A 17,927-nucleotide genomic window follows, 5' to 3' on the forward strand; every position below is an offset into this window, starting at 1 on the left:
GTAATCCCAGGTACTCAAGAGGCTGAGGCATGAGAATCACTTGCACCCAGGAGGCGGAGGTTGCAGTGAGCCACGACCACACCACCGCATCCAACCTGGGCGACAGAGTGAGAGAATGAGACTCTCTCAAAACAAAACAAACAAAATATAAACAAACAAAAAAACTGAGATCACATTAAATTTGGCTTTTTAACTCAGCATGTTAGCCCGGAATATTGTTTTGCATTTCTGCACTTTTTGTAATTTGACACATTTTTTTAAAGTTTAATGAGTACGTATAATGTTTATTTATTTATTTATTTATTTTTGAGAAAGAGCCTTGCTCTGTCGCCCAGGCCTGAGTGCAGTGGCGCAGTCTCGGCTCACTGCAACCTCTGCCTCCTGGGTTCAAGCGATTCTCCTGCCTCAGCCTCCTGAGTAGCTGGGATTACAGGCGCCCGCCGCCACACCAGGCTAATTTTTGTATTTTTATTGGAGGCAGGGTTTCTCCATGTTGGCCAGGCAGGTCTCCAACTTCTGACCTCAGGTGATCCTCCAGCCTCGGCCTCCCAAAGTGCTGGGATTATATACCGGCATGAGCCACCGTCCGTGGCCTTATACTGCTTTTTATATGAATTATCTGTTAATATCATTTGCTCATTTCTCTATCCATTATTAAGAGGGTTTTTTTTTCCATATCAGGTATATTAAGCAGGTTAGTTAAGAAGTTAGCATAAGCGGCCAGGCGTGGTGCTCACGCCTGTAATCCCAGCACTTTGGGAGGCCGAGATGGGCGGATCACGAGGTCAGGAGATCCAGACCGTCCTGGCTAACATGGTGAAACCCACTCTCTACTAAAATACAAAAAATTAGCTGGGCATGGTGGCGGGCGCCTATAGTCCCAGCTACTCGGGAGACTGAGGCAGGAGAATGGTGTGAACCCGGGAGGCGGAGCTTGCAGTGAACCGAGATCGCGCCACTGCACTCCAGCCTGGGCGACAGAGCGAGACTCCGTCTCAAAAAAAAAAAAAAAAAAAAAAAAAAGAGTTCCGGTCGGCAGAGAACGCAGAGAGAAGCAGAACGCGGCCCACTCCTTCAGGGCCCTCCAGGCCCTCCGGCCCTGGGCCGGCGGGTGAACTGGGGGGCCCCGGGACAGGCCGAGCCCTGTGCCATGCAGATACCGGAGGCCTCTGCTGCGGCTGCCCGCTGGCTGTGCCCAGGCCTTGAAGCCGCCGCGAACCTCTCTTCCCCACCCCACCTCGGTGACTGATGGCGGCGGCGGCCTCTCCAGGCCCGGACCCGGCCGGCCGCCGGGTCTCCCGGCCTAAGCCTGCCGGGCCTCAACGAAACCCCAGCAGAGCCGCCGGGACGCAGCGCCTTTGGGCGGCGGCGGGCGTGGCGGGCCGGGAAGCATGGCGGCCGCGCGGCGGAGGCCATTAGGGCGTGTAGGGCCCAGGAAGGCGGCCTAGGGACGCAGGCAGGCTCAGCTGCCTCTTTAGGCCACGAAGCCGCGCAGATCCGGTTCCCGGGTGACCACTCTGTCGCCATTGGGCGAAACCTACCTAGTCCTGACGACAACGGACAAAGGCCTTAACGGACCTGGGAGGTGAGCGAAGTCCCAAACGACGACCGGGTGGAACGATTAGCGGCCATCGGGCAGTTGGTCTTCGTTCCACCAGACTTTGCTGTTGGAAGAGAGAAATGGTAGAATGACAGGCCATGTTTGGCCCGTTGGAAATGCCCGCCACCCTCTGGGAAGATTTACTGGCCGATTTTGGAAGGCCTGTGTATATAATATGAAAAAGCTGCTCTCAACTCCACCCCAGCCTTTTAATAGAAAACATTTGTCACATCTAGCCCTTTTAGATGGAAAGAGGTTGCCGACGTATGATAAAGTAGAGTTAGAAAGTCACACATCTTGTAAATTCTCATTTGTTTAAAAGAAATCATAGAAAATACGTGTCTTCTGGAGACGACTTTTGGAAATGAAGTTGTTAGACGGCCTCTGGAAGCGATACGTCCACGTTAAGTGGGTTAGATGACATCGAGCTGGAAGACGTGAGAAAGAAAAGAAGGTTCTATGCTAGACTGGTCATATTTAGAAGACATTTTCATATTCTATCCATTGTTTTGTGTGCATTTTATTCCTCACTACTGTGTATATAGTTGACAATGCTAAGCTTTTTTGAAATGTCTATTCTTTTTAGATGTTCTGAAGTGCCTGATATATGTTAAAATTAGAGGTAGCAAAATAACATTTTGTAAATATCTTTTTGTTACAATTCATAGGAAATGTTTTTTGGGGGGAATGGCCAAGTCACCTGTTGAGTAATACTCATTGTGTTTGTGCAGTGGTTCAGGGGAGGAGAGAAGAGGGGGAGGTGCAGAGAGCTCTATGCCATCCTGCTTGCAGCGAGGCAAGATGAATCATTATCTCTGTGCATTTTGTTTTACTTATCTGTGTATATAGTGTACATAAAGGACAGACGAGTCCTAATTGACAACATCTAGTCTTTCTGGATGTTAAAGAGGTTGCCAGTGTATGACAAAAGTAGAGTTTAAACTAATATATTTTGTACATTTTGTTTTACAAGTCCTAGGAAAGATTGTCTTCTGAAAATTTGATGTCTTCTGGGTTGATGGAGATGGGAAGGGTTCTAGGCCAGAATGTTCACATTTGGAAGACTTTTAAATTATAAGTGTTGTTACATGTTTGCAGTTTATTCAAGACTGCTATGTATATAGTGGACAAATTAACTCCTTACTTGAAACATTTAGTCTATCTAGATGTTTAGAAGTGCCCGATGTATGTTAAATGTAGAGGTAGTAAAATACCACTTTGTAAATATCTTTTTGCTAAAATTCATAGGAAATACTTTTGGAAATTGAATTGTGAAGCCACCTTTGTGAGCAGTGTAGTAATGTCTATACTTGTTCAATGGTTTAGAGGAGGTGGGAGGGAAGAAATTGCAAAAGGTAATATACTAGTGTGTTCATACTTGGACATTTTCAGACATTTTTCTGTATGTTTTGTGCATTTTGTTTTGCTCTGTATATAGTGTATATAATGGACAAATAGTCCTAATTTTTCAACATCTAGTCTCTAGATGTTAAAGAGATTGCCAGTGTATGACAAAGTAGTAAAATTAGCATATTTTGTATGCTTTGTGTTGAAATTCATAGGAAAACTTGTCTTCTGTAAATGACTTTTGCATAGGAATTTGTTCAACTATCTCTGAGCATTACACTTTCCTGTACTTGTCCACTGGATTGAAGACAGAGAAGGAAGGAAGAGAGGAGGGAATGATTCAAGGCCAAAATGGCCACATTTAGAAGATACCTCAGATGATAACTATTGTTATATGTGTGCAATTTTATTTAACAGTGCTGTGTACGTGGTGAACAAGTTATATGAAATATCTAGTCTTTCTAGATATTTGGAAGGAAGTGCTTGATGTATTTAAAAGTGGTAGTAGAATAACACTTTTTGTAAATAGCTTTTAAAAACTGATGGGAAATGCTGTTTGGAAGTGGAATTGTTGAACCACCTGGGAGGTGGGAAGGAAAAAACTGCAAAAGGTGTTTTGCCATTGTTTATTAGAACATTTCAGCTTAATCCATTGCCTATATGTTACATGCATTTCATTTAACTTTGCTATACTGTATATATTGTGTATATACTGGACGAATGAGTCCCGATTTTGTAATATCTAGTCTCTAGATATTAAAGAGGTTGCCAATGTATGACAGAAGTAGAGTTAGTAAACTAACACATTTTGTACACTTTGTTAAAATTTGTAGAAAGGCTGTCTTCTGAAAAGGACTTTTGGAAGTGAAATGATAACATCAGCTCTAAGTGACACGTGCCTATATCCACCAGGTTGGTGGTGGAGAGGAGTTGGAAGGAATGAAGGGTTCTAGACCAGAATGTTCCTATTTAGAAGACACTTTGAGATATAACCATTGTTACCTGTGTGTAGTTTATTCAACACTACTGTGTATATAGCAGACAAACTTAAGTCCTTATTTGAAACATCTAGTCTTTCTAGATGTTTAGAAGTGCACAAAGTATGTTAAAAGTAGAGGTAGTAAATAACACATTTTGTAGCTATCCTTTTGATATGAAATATTGTCTTGGAAACTGATCAATTCTCTGAGCAGTACACATTTTGAGATATTTGTGCTGGTTCAGGGGGAAGGAGGAGCACAAAGTGCAAAGGGCTTTCTACCAGTGTCCAGTGTGTTTAAGAGGAGGCACATTGACCATTGTCCCTTGTGTCTGCATTTTCATTTACTGTGCTGTGTATATAGTGTATATAAGTGGACATAGGAGTCCTAATTTACATCTAGTCGATGTTAAAGAGGTTACCAGTGTATGACAAAAGTAGAATTAGTAAACTAATACATCGAGTACACTTTGTGTTAAAATTCACAGGGAAGACTTCTTAAAAACAGAAGGGAAATTGTTAAAATCCCCCCTAAGCATTACAGATGGCTTATAGCTGTCCACCGGGTTGGTAGAGGTGGGAAAGGGAAGGGTTCTAGGCCAGAATGTTCCTATTTAGAAGACACTCAAATTATAGTCTGTGTTATGTATGTATACCATTTATTCAATGCTACTGTGTATATAATGGAAAACTTAAGTCCAGTTTGAAACATCTAGTCTTTCTAGGTGTTTAAAAGTGCACAACGGCCTGGTACAGTGGCTCATGCCTGTAATCCCAGCAGTTTGGGAGGCCGAGGCAGGTGGATCATGAGGTCAAGAGATCGAGACCATCTTGGCCAACATGGTGAAACCACATCTCTACTGAAAATACAAAAATTAGCTGGTCGTGGTGGTGTGCACCTGTAGTCCCAGCTACTCGGGAAGCTGAGGCAGGAGAATCGCTTGAACTTGGGAGGCGGAGGTTGCAGTGAGCCGAGATCGCACCACTGCACTCCAACCTGGCGACAGAGCAAGACTCCGTTTCAAAAAAAGGTGCACAATGTAGGTTAAAAGTAGAGGGCTTAAGTAACACCCCTCTAAGCGTTTGTTTTCAGTACTTCCTAGGAGTGGTTGCACTTGGGAATGGAATTGTTAAAACCATCATTCTTAGCAAACTATCACAAGAACAGAAAACCAAACACCGCATGTTCTCACTCATAGGTGGGAACTGAACAATGAGATCACTTGGACTCGGGAAGGGGAACATCACACACCAGGGCCTATTGTGGGGAGGTGGGAGGGGGGAGGGATTGCATTGGGAGTTATACCTGATGTAAATGATGAATTGATGGGTGCTGACGAGTTGATGGGTGCAGCACACCAACATGGCACAAGTATACATATGTAACAAACCTGCACGTTATGCACATGTACCCTAGAACTTAAAGTATAATAATAATAAATAAATAAAATTAAAAAAAATAATAAATAAATAAGAAAAAAAAAACATGATGTTTGGGAGCGAATGCAGACTTCATTGGGTGGTTGGGGTGAGGGGGGAGGAGGTATGCAGGGAGAAGGGTTCTGTGCTCCTGAGATTAGTTCAGATGGTCTAACCATTGTTCTATATGTGCATTTTAGTTAATATTGTGTATTAAAGGATAAGTCTTAATGCTCAAAGTATGTTAAAAATAGATGTAGTAAACCAGTCCCTTTGTGAATGTCCTTTTGTTATATTTTAGGAAGGCCTGTGTTCTGGGAGTGACCTTTATGAGTTCACCTCTTGGAGCTAGACATCCTATACTTAGTCACTGGGATGGTGGAAGAGGGAGACGAGGAAGGGTGAAGGGAAGGGCTCTTTGCTAGTATCTTCTATCTAGACGATGGTTTTAGATGATAACCACAGGTCTATATGAGCGTTTTTAGTAAAGTGCCTGTGTTCATTGTGGACAAAGTTCATTATTTTGTAACATCTGAGCTTTATGAATGGAGCGACAACTTATGATAAAAACTAAGCTAGTGAATTAGCCAATTTGTAAATACCTTTGTTATAATTGATAGAAAGATGCATCTTGGACATGGAATTGTTAAGCCACCTCTGAGCAGTGTATGTCAGGACTTACTTGTTCATTAGGTTGGCAGCAGAGGGGCAGAAGGAAGTATACAGGAAGAGGTGTATGCAGATGTGTCCATGTATGTCCATATTTACATTTTGATAGCCATTGATGTATGAATCTCTTTTGGCTGTACTATAGAAATACATTAATTCAATGGAAGTATACTTTGCTAATATTTTAATGGTATAGATCTGCTAATGAATTCTCTTAAAAACGTTATACTTAGTATATTCTGTTGCTGTGTGGTTCATTTTAAATTGAGCATTAAGGGAATGCAGCATTTAAATCGCAACTCTGCCAATGCTTTTATCTAGAGGCGTGTTGCCATTTTTGTCTTCTATGAAATTTTTGTCCCAAGAAAGGCAGGATTACATTTTTTTTTTTTTTTTTAGCAGTTTGAGTTGGTGTATTCTTGGTTATCAAAATACTCATATAGCTTTGGGATTTTGAATTGGTAAATATTCATGATGTGTGAAAAATCATGATACATACCGTACAATCTCAGTCCCATAAAATTGGATGTTGTGCCTACACACACACACGATCTAGAAGAACATGTCAAACTATAAACTGCTTGTGATTTTGAATGACTTTGTTCTTTGCTTCTTGTGTTTTTCAGTTTCCTGTAATGCACATATTAACTTTAAAAAATAAAGTTTATTTTAAAAGCCAAAAAAAAAAAAAGTTAGCATAAGCTGGACGCTGTGGCTTTTACTTGTAATCCCAGCTACTCAGGAGGCTGAGGCAGGAGGACCCCTTGAGCTCATAAGGTCAAAGCTGCAGTGAGCTGAAACTGCACTACTGCACTCCAGGCTGGGCAACAGAGTGAGACCCTATTTTTTAAAAAAGAAAACAAAAGTATAAATATAACCATTAGAACAAAACTAGGCCGGGCGTGGTGGTTCACGTCTGTAATCCCAGCATTTTGGGAGGCCGAGGTGGGTGGATCACCTGAGGTCAGGAGTTCTAGACCAACACGGAGAAACCCCACCTCTACTAAAAATAGAAAAATTAGCTGGGTGTAGTGATGGTCACCTGTAATCCCAGCTACTCCGGAGGCTGAGGCAGGAGAATCACTTGAACCCAGGAGGCGGAGGTTGCAGTGAGCCAAGATTGCACCATTGCACCCTAGCCTGGTGACAGAGAGACTCTGTCTCAGTAATAATAATAATAAACCTATAACAATTCTAAGTACCAACTAAAAAGAGAGAGCAAATAAAACCAACAATCCAGTTTAATACCTAGTAAAATTTTATTTCATGTAAAGTTATATAAATAATTGTATATTTATGTTACATGTATAAACAATACAACAGAACTGAGTCAAATATTCAAAACCTATACAGAATGCAAAACTAGGCTTAGACAAACAGAAAAAAAAACCATGATGTTCCTGAGTAAGAACACTCAATTTCATAGAGATGCCAGTTTCCCCAAGTTAATTTATTAACTTAATGTAATCTAAATTAAATACCATTAGCTTTTTTTGTGATTTAGACAAGTAGATTATCACATTTATTTGATATATATTTCATACATGTGTATGTATCTATATATATTTGTCTCTATATATATTTGTACATATAGTGTATAGAACCCCATTCTTGCTTCTAAGTAGATGTGTTACCATAGAGTAATGATATTTCGTTCTTGAAGCTGACTTTGAACATTTGTAAAATGGACATACTGATACTTGTCTCATAGAACCATTATGAGGAGAAGAAAAAACCTACAGAAAGTTTCACACATCTATATATCCATCTACAGATAGATAGATAGATAGATAGATAGATAGACTTTCTTCGTGTTCTCCCTCCCACAAACAAGATGACTTAAATATGAACATCTTATAGATATCGTTTGGATTTGAAGCAGCAGGAAATGAAATGTATATGTATTTATATGATGGATAAGTTTTAGTGCCATTTCTTTTTTTTTTTTTTTTTTGAGACAGAGGTGACCCAGGGTGGAGTGCATTGGTGCACTGCAACCTCCGCCTCCTGGGTTCAAGCGATTCTCCTGCCTTAGCCTCCCTAGTAGCTGGGATTACAGGTGCTAGCCACCACATCTGGATAATTTTTGTATTTTTATTTTTATTTTCTATTTATGTATTTATTTATTTTGAGACAGAGTCTCACTCTGTTGCCCAGGCTGGAGTGCAGTGGCGCGATCTCCACTCACTGCAAGCTCCACCTCCTGGGTTCATGCCATTCTCCTGCCTCAGCCTCCCGAGTACCTGGGACTACAGGCACCCGCCACCACGCCTGGCTAATTTTTGGTATTTTTAGTAGAGACGGGGTTTCGCCATGTTAGCCAGGATGGTCTCGATCTCCTGACCCCGTGATTCACCCACCTTGGCCTCCCAAAGTGCTGGGATTACAGGCGTGAGCCCCTGCACCCGGCCAATTTTTGTAGTTTTAGTAGAGACGGGGTTTCCCCATGTTGGCCAGGCTGGTCTTGAACTCTTGACCTCAGGTGATCCACCTACCTCAGCCTCCCAAAGTGCTGGGATTACAGGCATGAGCCACCATGCCCGGCCTTTAGTGCCATTTCTTTGAAGGATGAGATACTGGAGAATGGTGAACAAGAGAAAGTAAATCATTTGCTCTTTAGTTTTTGGTTTATTATTTTCTCCTTCTATTTTACATTTTGATATTGCAAAGAATGGGGACAGTATTGACTAACAGCATTTAAGGAACATTTGCTATACAACAGACTGAAATCAGGAGACTTTGGTTTCTAGTACTAGATCCTTCCTTGTCCATAGGACCATGATGTGTCACTTCCCCTGAGCTGGCCTCAGCCCTACACAGAAAACGATTGTGTATCCCAGTGGTTAGGGATGGGGACTTGGGAGTCAGATAGAGCTCAGTATAAACTTCAGATCATTTAATAACTGGTTTTATGCTGTCTGGCAAATGTTGAGTGTCAAAATATGTGAGACCCACATACAATGAATATACATTATATATGCACGCATGGAGGAATATAATGAGAGGAATGCACGCACGATATATTTTTTGAGGTACTGAGAGGTAGAGTTGCTTATTAATTATCTCTAGACTTGACTATGTGATATATAAATATAAATATATAAATATAAATATATATATATGGCACAATCTTGGCTCACTGCAACCTCCGCCTCCTGGGTTCCAGCAATTCTCCTGCCTCAGCCTCCCGAGTAACTGGGATTACAGGCGTCTGCCACCATGCCCGGCTAATTTTTTCTATTTTTAGTAGAGACGGGGTTTCACTATGTTGGCCAGGCTGGTCTTGAACTCCTGACCTCGTGATCTGCCCGCCTCAGCCTCCCAAACTGCTGGGATTACAGGCGTGAGCCACCATGCTCGGCCTCTAAATATACTTTTTTAATGTACTCTGTATTACGATGTTTTAACATCTTAAAATATTTCTGACTGGGAAGACTGCTCCTCCAGGGGTTAGCCAATTCTTAGTGATAGCAAAGGGCCCTCCCTGTCAGGAACATGCCTTTGATATGCAAACTAACCAATGCAGAGCCACACATTCTCTGTCTGACCCACATACTCCAGGAGGCTATATTCCTCTGCCTTAATCATCCCAGGGCCAGGTACCAGAAAACTAGGGACCACTTTTGTGGCGTAGAGCTCACCAACATTATTCAAGCTAGCCAAATGTTTTAATCTTCCCCAATTTAAATCTTTTAATTTAAAAGTAAACTTTACTGTCAAAAATGCAAACTTGGGGAGGGCAGAAAGATCACACACAGGCTGCCACTTCCACTTCACACCTGGACGGTTGCACTGTGGCCGGGGCAAAGGCACTCCTCACTTCCCAGACGGTGGGGCGGCCAGCCCAAGCTAGTCAATTTTTAATTGTTCACCTTGCCCTGCCTTGCTTTTCCTGTAACTCCAATGAAAGCAGTGGCCTAAACCTACCCCTAATCCTGACCACCCTTGCGTCCTTCCCATGTGGCTGTGAATGATTTGCTGTGCCTCCTGCATCTAGGACCTGTGAGTAAAACTGTATTTTTTCCTAAACCTCTCCTGTGTCTCTTCTTATGACTGTACCTAATTGATGATTTCATAAAAGAATACAAAACACTGTTTTGGATACATCTCTGATGTTTTAAGCCATGAAGCATGTGATAATTTGTTGCGGTGATGTGAGTAAATATCATTCTTTTTTTTTGGAGATACATTCTCGCTCTGTCACCCAGAGTGCAGTGGCGGTATCTTGGCTCACTGTAGCCTCTGCCTCCCAGTCTCAAGTGATCTTCCCACCTCAGCCTCCTGAGTAGCTGGGACTGCAGGTGCATGCCTCCATGCCTGGCTAATTTTTTGTAGTTTTGGTAGAGACGGGGTTTCACCATGTTGCCCAGGCTGGTCTTGAACTCCTGAGCTCAAGCGATCCGCGTGCCTCGTCCTCCCAACGCGCTGGGATTACAGGTCTGAGCCACTGTGCCTGGCCTTAAACATTGACATGGGAGAGTTCCCTGGACCCCCTCGCAGGGTGTGCAACAGAGATGTGGCTCTCTGTTCCGCCACTGAAAGTGCAGACCGCTTATGGGAAGGGGAGCATTCAGGCACTCCTCTCCTCTGCTGCACCATTCTGCCATTCCTCTCCCCATCTCCTTCTAGAGCCTGGGGTTCAGGATTTATACGGGTACAGGATAGGGGGCCGTGGGAGGCCAAAAGGCAACTTTTTGGGTGCAAAAACGGGAATGTGTGTTGTCACATAGGACCACAGGTTTCTGGGCTCGAGGGTGGGGCCTTTGCCGGGGAACTGCCCTCTTCTACCCAGTATATCCCTGTCTCCTATCATTATCAACATCAGTCTTTATGTCTTTATCTTATTTTTTCATGCTTCTGAGTATAATAATGCCAATAAAAATACATATAAAGGAAAAAATGGCTAAAATATATTATATGCCATTGGGGTGAAAAGGAAGCTTCCTTCTTGCCCTTGGAGGGTTTGCTGAAAAAATCAAGTCACAATAAGTCATATTAGTAAGAGAAAAGGCACATACATTTATTTAACCAAGTACATGAGGGGAATAGCAGAATGATCGCCCAATTTCCCACTGGGGTCTAAACATATATAACCTCCTTTCAGAATGGATCGAGGAGATGGGGAGCACAGGTTTAATGCCCGTTAAGGGGCATTAAATAATTAGCAGGAAAAAAATGAATGGATACTTGGGAGAATGAATGGATGGAGGGAACAGAGGTTGACTTGTAAGTGGTTCTCTTTGGAAGTTGAACCTGAGAGAAGGGCATTATTCTGTAAGACAACTGGGCCAGACCTGGTTACATTCTTCCTCTCCTTACCTGAAATAGATAACAGGGAAGAGAAGGAAAAGCAATTCTTCTTCTTGATGGGTTCATCTGATCTTTAGGAAGATAGGGGAAAAGTCTCTTTCGAGGCCCATTGATTTCCAAGAGTTTTTAATTCAAAATATTCATTATGCCACGGAGGCATATTTTGGGGTGAAATTCTCTGTGCTCCTTCAGTGTGTGAAAGGAACATAAATCTCAGGATCCAAAATCGCTAAGTCAAAGGGTGTCAAGCAAACCTGCCTCCTCCCATTTTATTCCTAAATACGATAGCTACAAAGATTAAAGGCTACATTTCTCCCTCACAGTTTGCCCACAAGGAAATTCCTTGTGAGCTTCAACATATTTACCCTAAAACAGTTCTGTTAAATTTTACCCTGGCAATGTAAAGTCGACAGCTTATCTTTGCGGGTGCAGGACAAAGGACAAGCAGAACTCAAATTCATCCCTCTGCTCACCCGAGACAAATGCATATTTGATTGCTTCCTCTGCCCTATTGTTTATGTAAAAATGCAGATTCCTTCAGTCAGACTAAGGCATAAATGACTATTCCTCTACACCTGTCTCACACATAAATTGTGTATTCAGAGAAAGGCTAATCAAAGACCCAAAAGGATGCAAACTTTTGTCTCTTATCTACATATGACCTAGAAGCCCCCACTTTGAGTTGTCCCACTTTTCCAGACCAAAACAATGTACATCTTATACATACTGATTGATGTCTCATGTCCCCCTAAAATATATAAAACCAAGCTGTGCTCCGACCACCTTGGGCACATGTTCTCAGGATCTCTTAAGGGCTGTGTCATCGGCCATTGGTTATCCATATTTGACTCAGAATAAATCTTTTCAAATATTTTAGAGTCTGACTCTTTTCTTCAAGTGCCAACTTATTGTTATGTGTTGATTCATTTAATGCTCACAGCACCGTATATGAGAAACTGAGGGACAGAGAGAATAAGCACTTTGCCTGATTAACTGCACAGTTAGGGAGTGGGAAAGCTTAGATTGTGTCTAGTACGTCATACTCCAGAGCCTGAAAACTCAGATTTGTAAATGAAAAAACTAGTCTGCACATGCATGCATTTAAAGCAATTTAAAGTAATATTTATTTATTTTGAGGCAGAGTCTTGCTCTGTTGCCCAGGCTGGAGTGCAATGGTGTGATCTCGGTTCACTGCAACCTCCACCTCACGGGATCAAGTGACTCTCCTGCCTCAGCCTCCCGAGTAGCTGGGATTACAGGCGTCCACCACCACACCCGGCTAATTTTTGTGTTTTTAGTAGAGACGGTGTTTCACCATGTTAGCCAAACTGGTCTTGAACTCCTTACCTCAAGTGATCTGCCCGCCTTGGCCTCCCAAAGTGCTGGGATAACAGGCGTGCGCCAGCATGCCAAGTCTAATATATTTATTTTCAAAATAGCTAGTCCTAGTGACAAAAAGGTGGATTGAGATCTTGGTGCGATCACATTCATTGTAATCCTGAAGGAACAACCTGTAGGACGGTGGGATAAGGAGTCAGTGGGAAGTGAAGAATATGAACAGGGAATGTAGAAAATTCTTTTTGAAACTTTGTCTTTGAAGGAGAAGAGAGAGACAGAAAAGTAGAAAGGGAGAAAGAGGTCTATGGCTGAATGAAGTGAGAGAGGTGCCCAAGAGGGGAAGGTGGATCATGAGGTCAAGAGATGAAGACCATCCTGGCCAACATGGTGAAACCCCGTCTCTACTAAAAATACAAAAATTAGCTGGGCTTGGTGGCATGTGTCTGTAGTCCCAGCTACTTGGGAGGCTGAGGCAGGAGAATCGCTTGAACACGGGAGGCACAGGTTGCACTGAGCCAAGACTGTGCTGCTGCACTCCAGCCTGGTGACAGAGCGAGACTCCGTCTCTCACACACACACACACACACACACACACACAAAAAGAATTTTTAAACATCTTTAATTCCTTGGAAGTTTGGCAAGTTTAAAAGTCAATGTGCAGGAGCCATCTCATATCAGACTTAAACCTTGAATTTTCCCACATATTAATCTCCCTTCTTACTCTCTCATATTTACTTAGGAGGGAGCTAATGAGATGCCTCCAATGGAATAGTATGGATTTTGAGCCTAATACATATTTAGTGAATTGGTGAATGTAAGAATAGTTAATTGTCTGTTGAAGAAATGGTAGTAATTCTTGGATTTTTGTCTCTCAGGGAGGCAACAGATGGCTGAAATCCTGTTGTGATATGGCTGGATAATGCATGATCTGAGGATCCTGCACTGATGACTATGGAATGGCTCCAGCATTTTCCTAAATATATTAACATTCTGAGCAGTCCAGGAGCAACCTTTAGGCAAACAATACACCATGCTTCCCGGGTCCTATGTATTAATGAGATAACCAAGCGAGTTCACAGACACATCTGTCTTTCCAGCATAGGAACTGAATTTGGGTCCACTCAGAAGCATGATATTGAACAGTTCTTACGAGATTATGAAACATACAAGAATATTGAAAACCTTCTGTCTCTAACATGTTGAAATCAAGGCATATCAGAAAGATAGTTGCTTCCTTTATCTACACGTCTATATTCTCATAAGGGAAAACAATGGAAAATAATTTTTCAGAATGCCTCCTTAGCCCTGAGTCTCAGCCATTCCCTGCTGCTGTTCTCAACAGTTAATTCACCATTGAAGTCCCATTCTATGCCATAGAGTCTGGAAAAGTTTTCTCATTTGACTCTCAAGACAGCTCTGTAAGGATGGTATGGTCAGTCCCATTTCACAGATGACCAAATAGAAGTTTATAGAGCCTAAGTCACCTCTCTACGTAACTGACAGGATTGGAATGAGGTCCTATGCCTCGCCCTTTTTAAAAGACACTGAACACCCTCCCTTTTAGAAGATGGGAGCCCAGGGCTTGAGAAATGGTCAGATTCCACTCCCCTGCTATTGTGGTCTCATGGGTCCTCATTCAAGAACCTTTCTCGGTGATGAAGACGGTAGTGCACAAATATGTCCACATATATTCATTACTTTGGAAAGGCATTCATTGTGTTTAATTTCATAGGAAAATGAAATAGATAAAAAGTTGAATTTACTCTGTGTGTGCGTGTGTGTGTGTGTGTGTGTGTGTGTGTGTTTCTATGTCTCCTGTAGCTGGACTGCCTCACCTCACAGGTGTTGCTTTATCTTTAGTTGAGACTGCAGCTGAATTCCAATCTGAGGTTCAGATGTCCTAGAAAATGATGAATACCGAGAGATTGCTGCTAATTGGTTAAAAAATTCCAGAAAACTGGCCTGGTACCATTAAATCAAGATCCCCAACTCTGGCTGGGCACAGTGGCTCACACTTGTAATCTCAGCACTTTGGGAGGCCAAGGTGGGAGGATAGCTTGAGCTCAGGAGTTCTAGACCAGCCTAGGCAACATACTGAGACCTCATCTCAAATAAATAAATAAATAAACAAACAAACAAACAAATAAATACTTTAAAAGATCCCCAACTCCATTTCTCCCTACTCCTTGCCGAAACCCTTGGACTGAGACTTTCAGAGTTGCAATCCTCGTTGTGACCACCAGACTATATCCACCTCCAATTTCTTTTTTATTTTTAATTTTTTTGAGACGGGGTCTCGCTCTTTCACCCAGGCTGGGGTGCAGTGGCATGATCTCGGCTTACTGCAACCTCTGCCTTCTGGGTTCAAGCAATTCTCTGCCTCAGCCTCATGAGTAGCTGGGATTACAGGCACCCACCACCACGCCCTGCTAATTTTTTTGTATTTTTCGTAGAGACGGGGTTTCACCATCTTGGCCAAGCTGGTTTTGAACTCCTGACCTCGTAATCCAACTGCCTCGGCCTCCCAAAGTGCTGGGATTACAGGCATGAGCCACCGTGCCCAGTCCAATTTCTTTTTTTTCTTTATTTTTTTTTCAGACGGAGCAATTTGTTTTTTAAAGAAAAGGAGTACAGTACGGTTTGCAGAGAGTAAGAAATGACTTGGAATGTTTTGTTTACTATAATAAAAATTCTGTTTGGAAAATTCATATGTATATTAAAGCAGCTCCAATGGCTGTCGACTTCAAATCTACATCACATTCACTGATTTATCTCTTCCCTCCTGAGTGTAGTTTGAGGGGTCCACACTGTAGGAGAGACCCTCCCTTCCAGAAAGCAGGGCATTCACTCTTCATTACCGCACTCCTGTATAGGTTTCCCAGACCTTCTCCCATCTCTTCTCAGTCATCCCCTCTCCAGGACACGGTGGACACAGCTGCCCAGACCCCTCAGTGACTGCCGATCCTCTCTCAGACATCTCCCGCCTGCCCTCTGCTGCGCTGTGCTCGCCTACCGGCCACCACCAAGGTGCACTGCTGCTACCTGGTGTTTCATTATATGGTTTCACACCATTATTTTATACCTATCCGTTTTCTTCAGAGAGTATTAGAATATTCTGTACCGAGATTTATAAACTGGGTCACAAGGGAGGTCTTGTAATTTTTGCTCCTTGCAGACACTTTGAAGGTTGAGAAGAGTAGTATATAGTGGTACTGTGGTGCTCCCTCGTGACATAAGCCTGAACTGCAGCTTGAACATCCATGAACAGGAAGCCAGACAGTTCTCTGGTCTGGGAAGAAAGTAGACATACCCTGGGTATCTAGGCAAAAAGTGAAGCCTCTTTCTATGCTTTGTAGGTTGAACAAAAGAGTAATTTTTATTTTTATACTTTAGAACCTCTGGATAAGTAGGTTGAGACCCATATAAACAAAAATGGATCCAGGCTATTTGTGACCATTGCAACCTGCTTTCACACTTAGTAGATTTCCATGTAAATACATTTATATGCTAGCACTTTAAGTTACTTTGCAACAAAATTTCATTTTTTTTTTTTTTTACAAGAACCAAGTGTTTCATTGTATAAAGCTCTCAAAATGTGTTTTTCCAGTACCCTAGCGATGGAAATATAGTCATTTTACCACATTTTCTATTACAAACAATAACATACTTAATGTTCTTGTTCATATACATGAAAATATCTTAGTAAGTGTTTCTTTATAATAAAGTCTTGAAAGTGTCCTTTCAAAACCCTGGTAAATGATAAAATTTTATATTAGCATAATGAATTCAAAATGCTATTACTGGCCAGGCACAGTAGTTCATGTCTGTAATTGCAGCACTTTGAGAGGCTGCCTCGAGAGGATCATTTGAGCCCAGGAGTTGGAGACCAGCCCGGGTGACATAGCGAGACTGCATCTCTACAAAAATTTTAAAAATTAGCCAGGCATGGTGGCATGTGCCTGTAGTCCTAGCTACTCAAGAGGCTGAGGTAGGATTGCTTGAGCTCGGGAGGTTGAGGCTATGGTGAGCTGTGATCACTCCACTGAACTCCAGCCTGGGCAACAGAGCAAAATCCTGTCTCAAAAAACCCACTATATTACTAGTATATATTTTGACTTTGCAGCATGAAAGTACTTGTTTCTCTGCACATTCGAAGTAATGGGAATTGTTATTAATCTGCTAGGCAACATATCATCTCTCATCATTGTTTTCATCAAAATTTGTTTTTGTTGCCTTCCAAAATTCCATCCTATAGATGTGACATAATCAGTTTTCACAAGCCCATGTTATTTAGAGTGTTCTGATATTCCCTATTATCTACACTCTGTGGATGGTATCTTTTCAGAGTCTGCACTGCTAAAGAGTGCAGTTCAGGGCAATGGTCATGTGGTTGTTTGCACTGGTAAGTGGAATGTGCCCACTTTGAGCCCACCTAACTGGCTTGGAAGAATTCTAGTACTGTGATGACAGAATATGGTTGGGATCTCTCTCTCTCTCTCTCTCTCTCTCTGTCTCCGTCTCCCTCTGTGTGTGTGTGTTTGTACTGACAACCACATATCCCTCTGTTTCCTTCTGCCCCTGGATGTCTTTGCTTCCCATTAGTCTCCCTTCCTAAATTCTGGCCCAGAAGGAAAGGTAAAGAATTATTAAGATGGCAATCCTGGCCCAGCGCGGTGGCTCACGCCTGTAATCCCAGCGCTTTGGGAGGCTGAGGCGGGTAGATCACGAGGTCAGGAGATCCAGACCATCTTGGCTAACATGGTGAAACCCCATCTCTACTAAAAAACACAAAAAATTAGCCGGGCGTGGTGGCACATGCCTGTAGTTCCAGCTACTTAGGAGGCTGAAGCAGGAGAATCTCTTGAACCTGGGAGGCAGAGGTTGCAGTGAGCTGAGATTGCACCATTGCACTCCAGCCTGGGTGACAGAATGAGACTCCATCTCAAAAACAAACAACAACAACAACAACAAAAGATGGCAATCTTATATCCAAATCCTTATCAATATCCTTCACTACATCCTGAAAATAACCTTCTAAAACATTGTTGGTGCAAAGGGTGTGCAATTATGTAGCCTGTTGATAAGTACTGCCATACTGCTACCCAGAAAAATAGTGCCATTTAGGCTCCACAAGTAAGAGTCATGTGAGAAAGGCCACAGAGGAGTGAAGAAACTAATAATGTTAGCATCCAGTCATAGAGGGAAGGCCTTGGACCCTGTCATGGACTCACATGTCAGCAGTAGCCCTAGGAGAACCTGCAGGCT

The 17,927-nt window shown here is 42.4% G+C and overlaps 1 pseudogene across 1 annotated transcript; it reads left to right on the forward strand.

The window, feature by feature from the left end:
• The first annotated feature begins 1,245 nt into the window (after nt 1-1,245).
• On the forward strand, nt 1,246-2,231 carry LOC126946059 (uncharacterized; annotated as a pseudogene). Its single transcript, XR_007722576.1, has one exon. The product of XR_007722576.1 is annotated as an uncharacterized LOC126946059 (transcript).
• The last annotated feature ends 15,696 nt before the right edge of the window (nt 2,232-17,927 follow it).

The sequence above is a fragment of the Macaca thibetana genome, chromosome X, assembly GCF_024542745.1.
Source record: "Macaca thibetana thibetana isolate TM-01 chromosome X, ASM2454274v1, whole genome shotgun sequence".
Classification (NCBI taxonomy): domain Eukaryota; kingdom Metazoa; phylum Chordata; class Mammalia; order Primates; family Cercopithecidae; genus Macaca; species Macaca thibetana.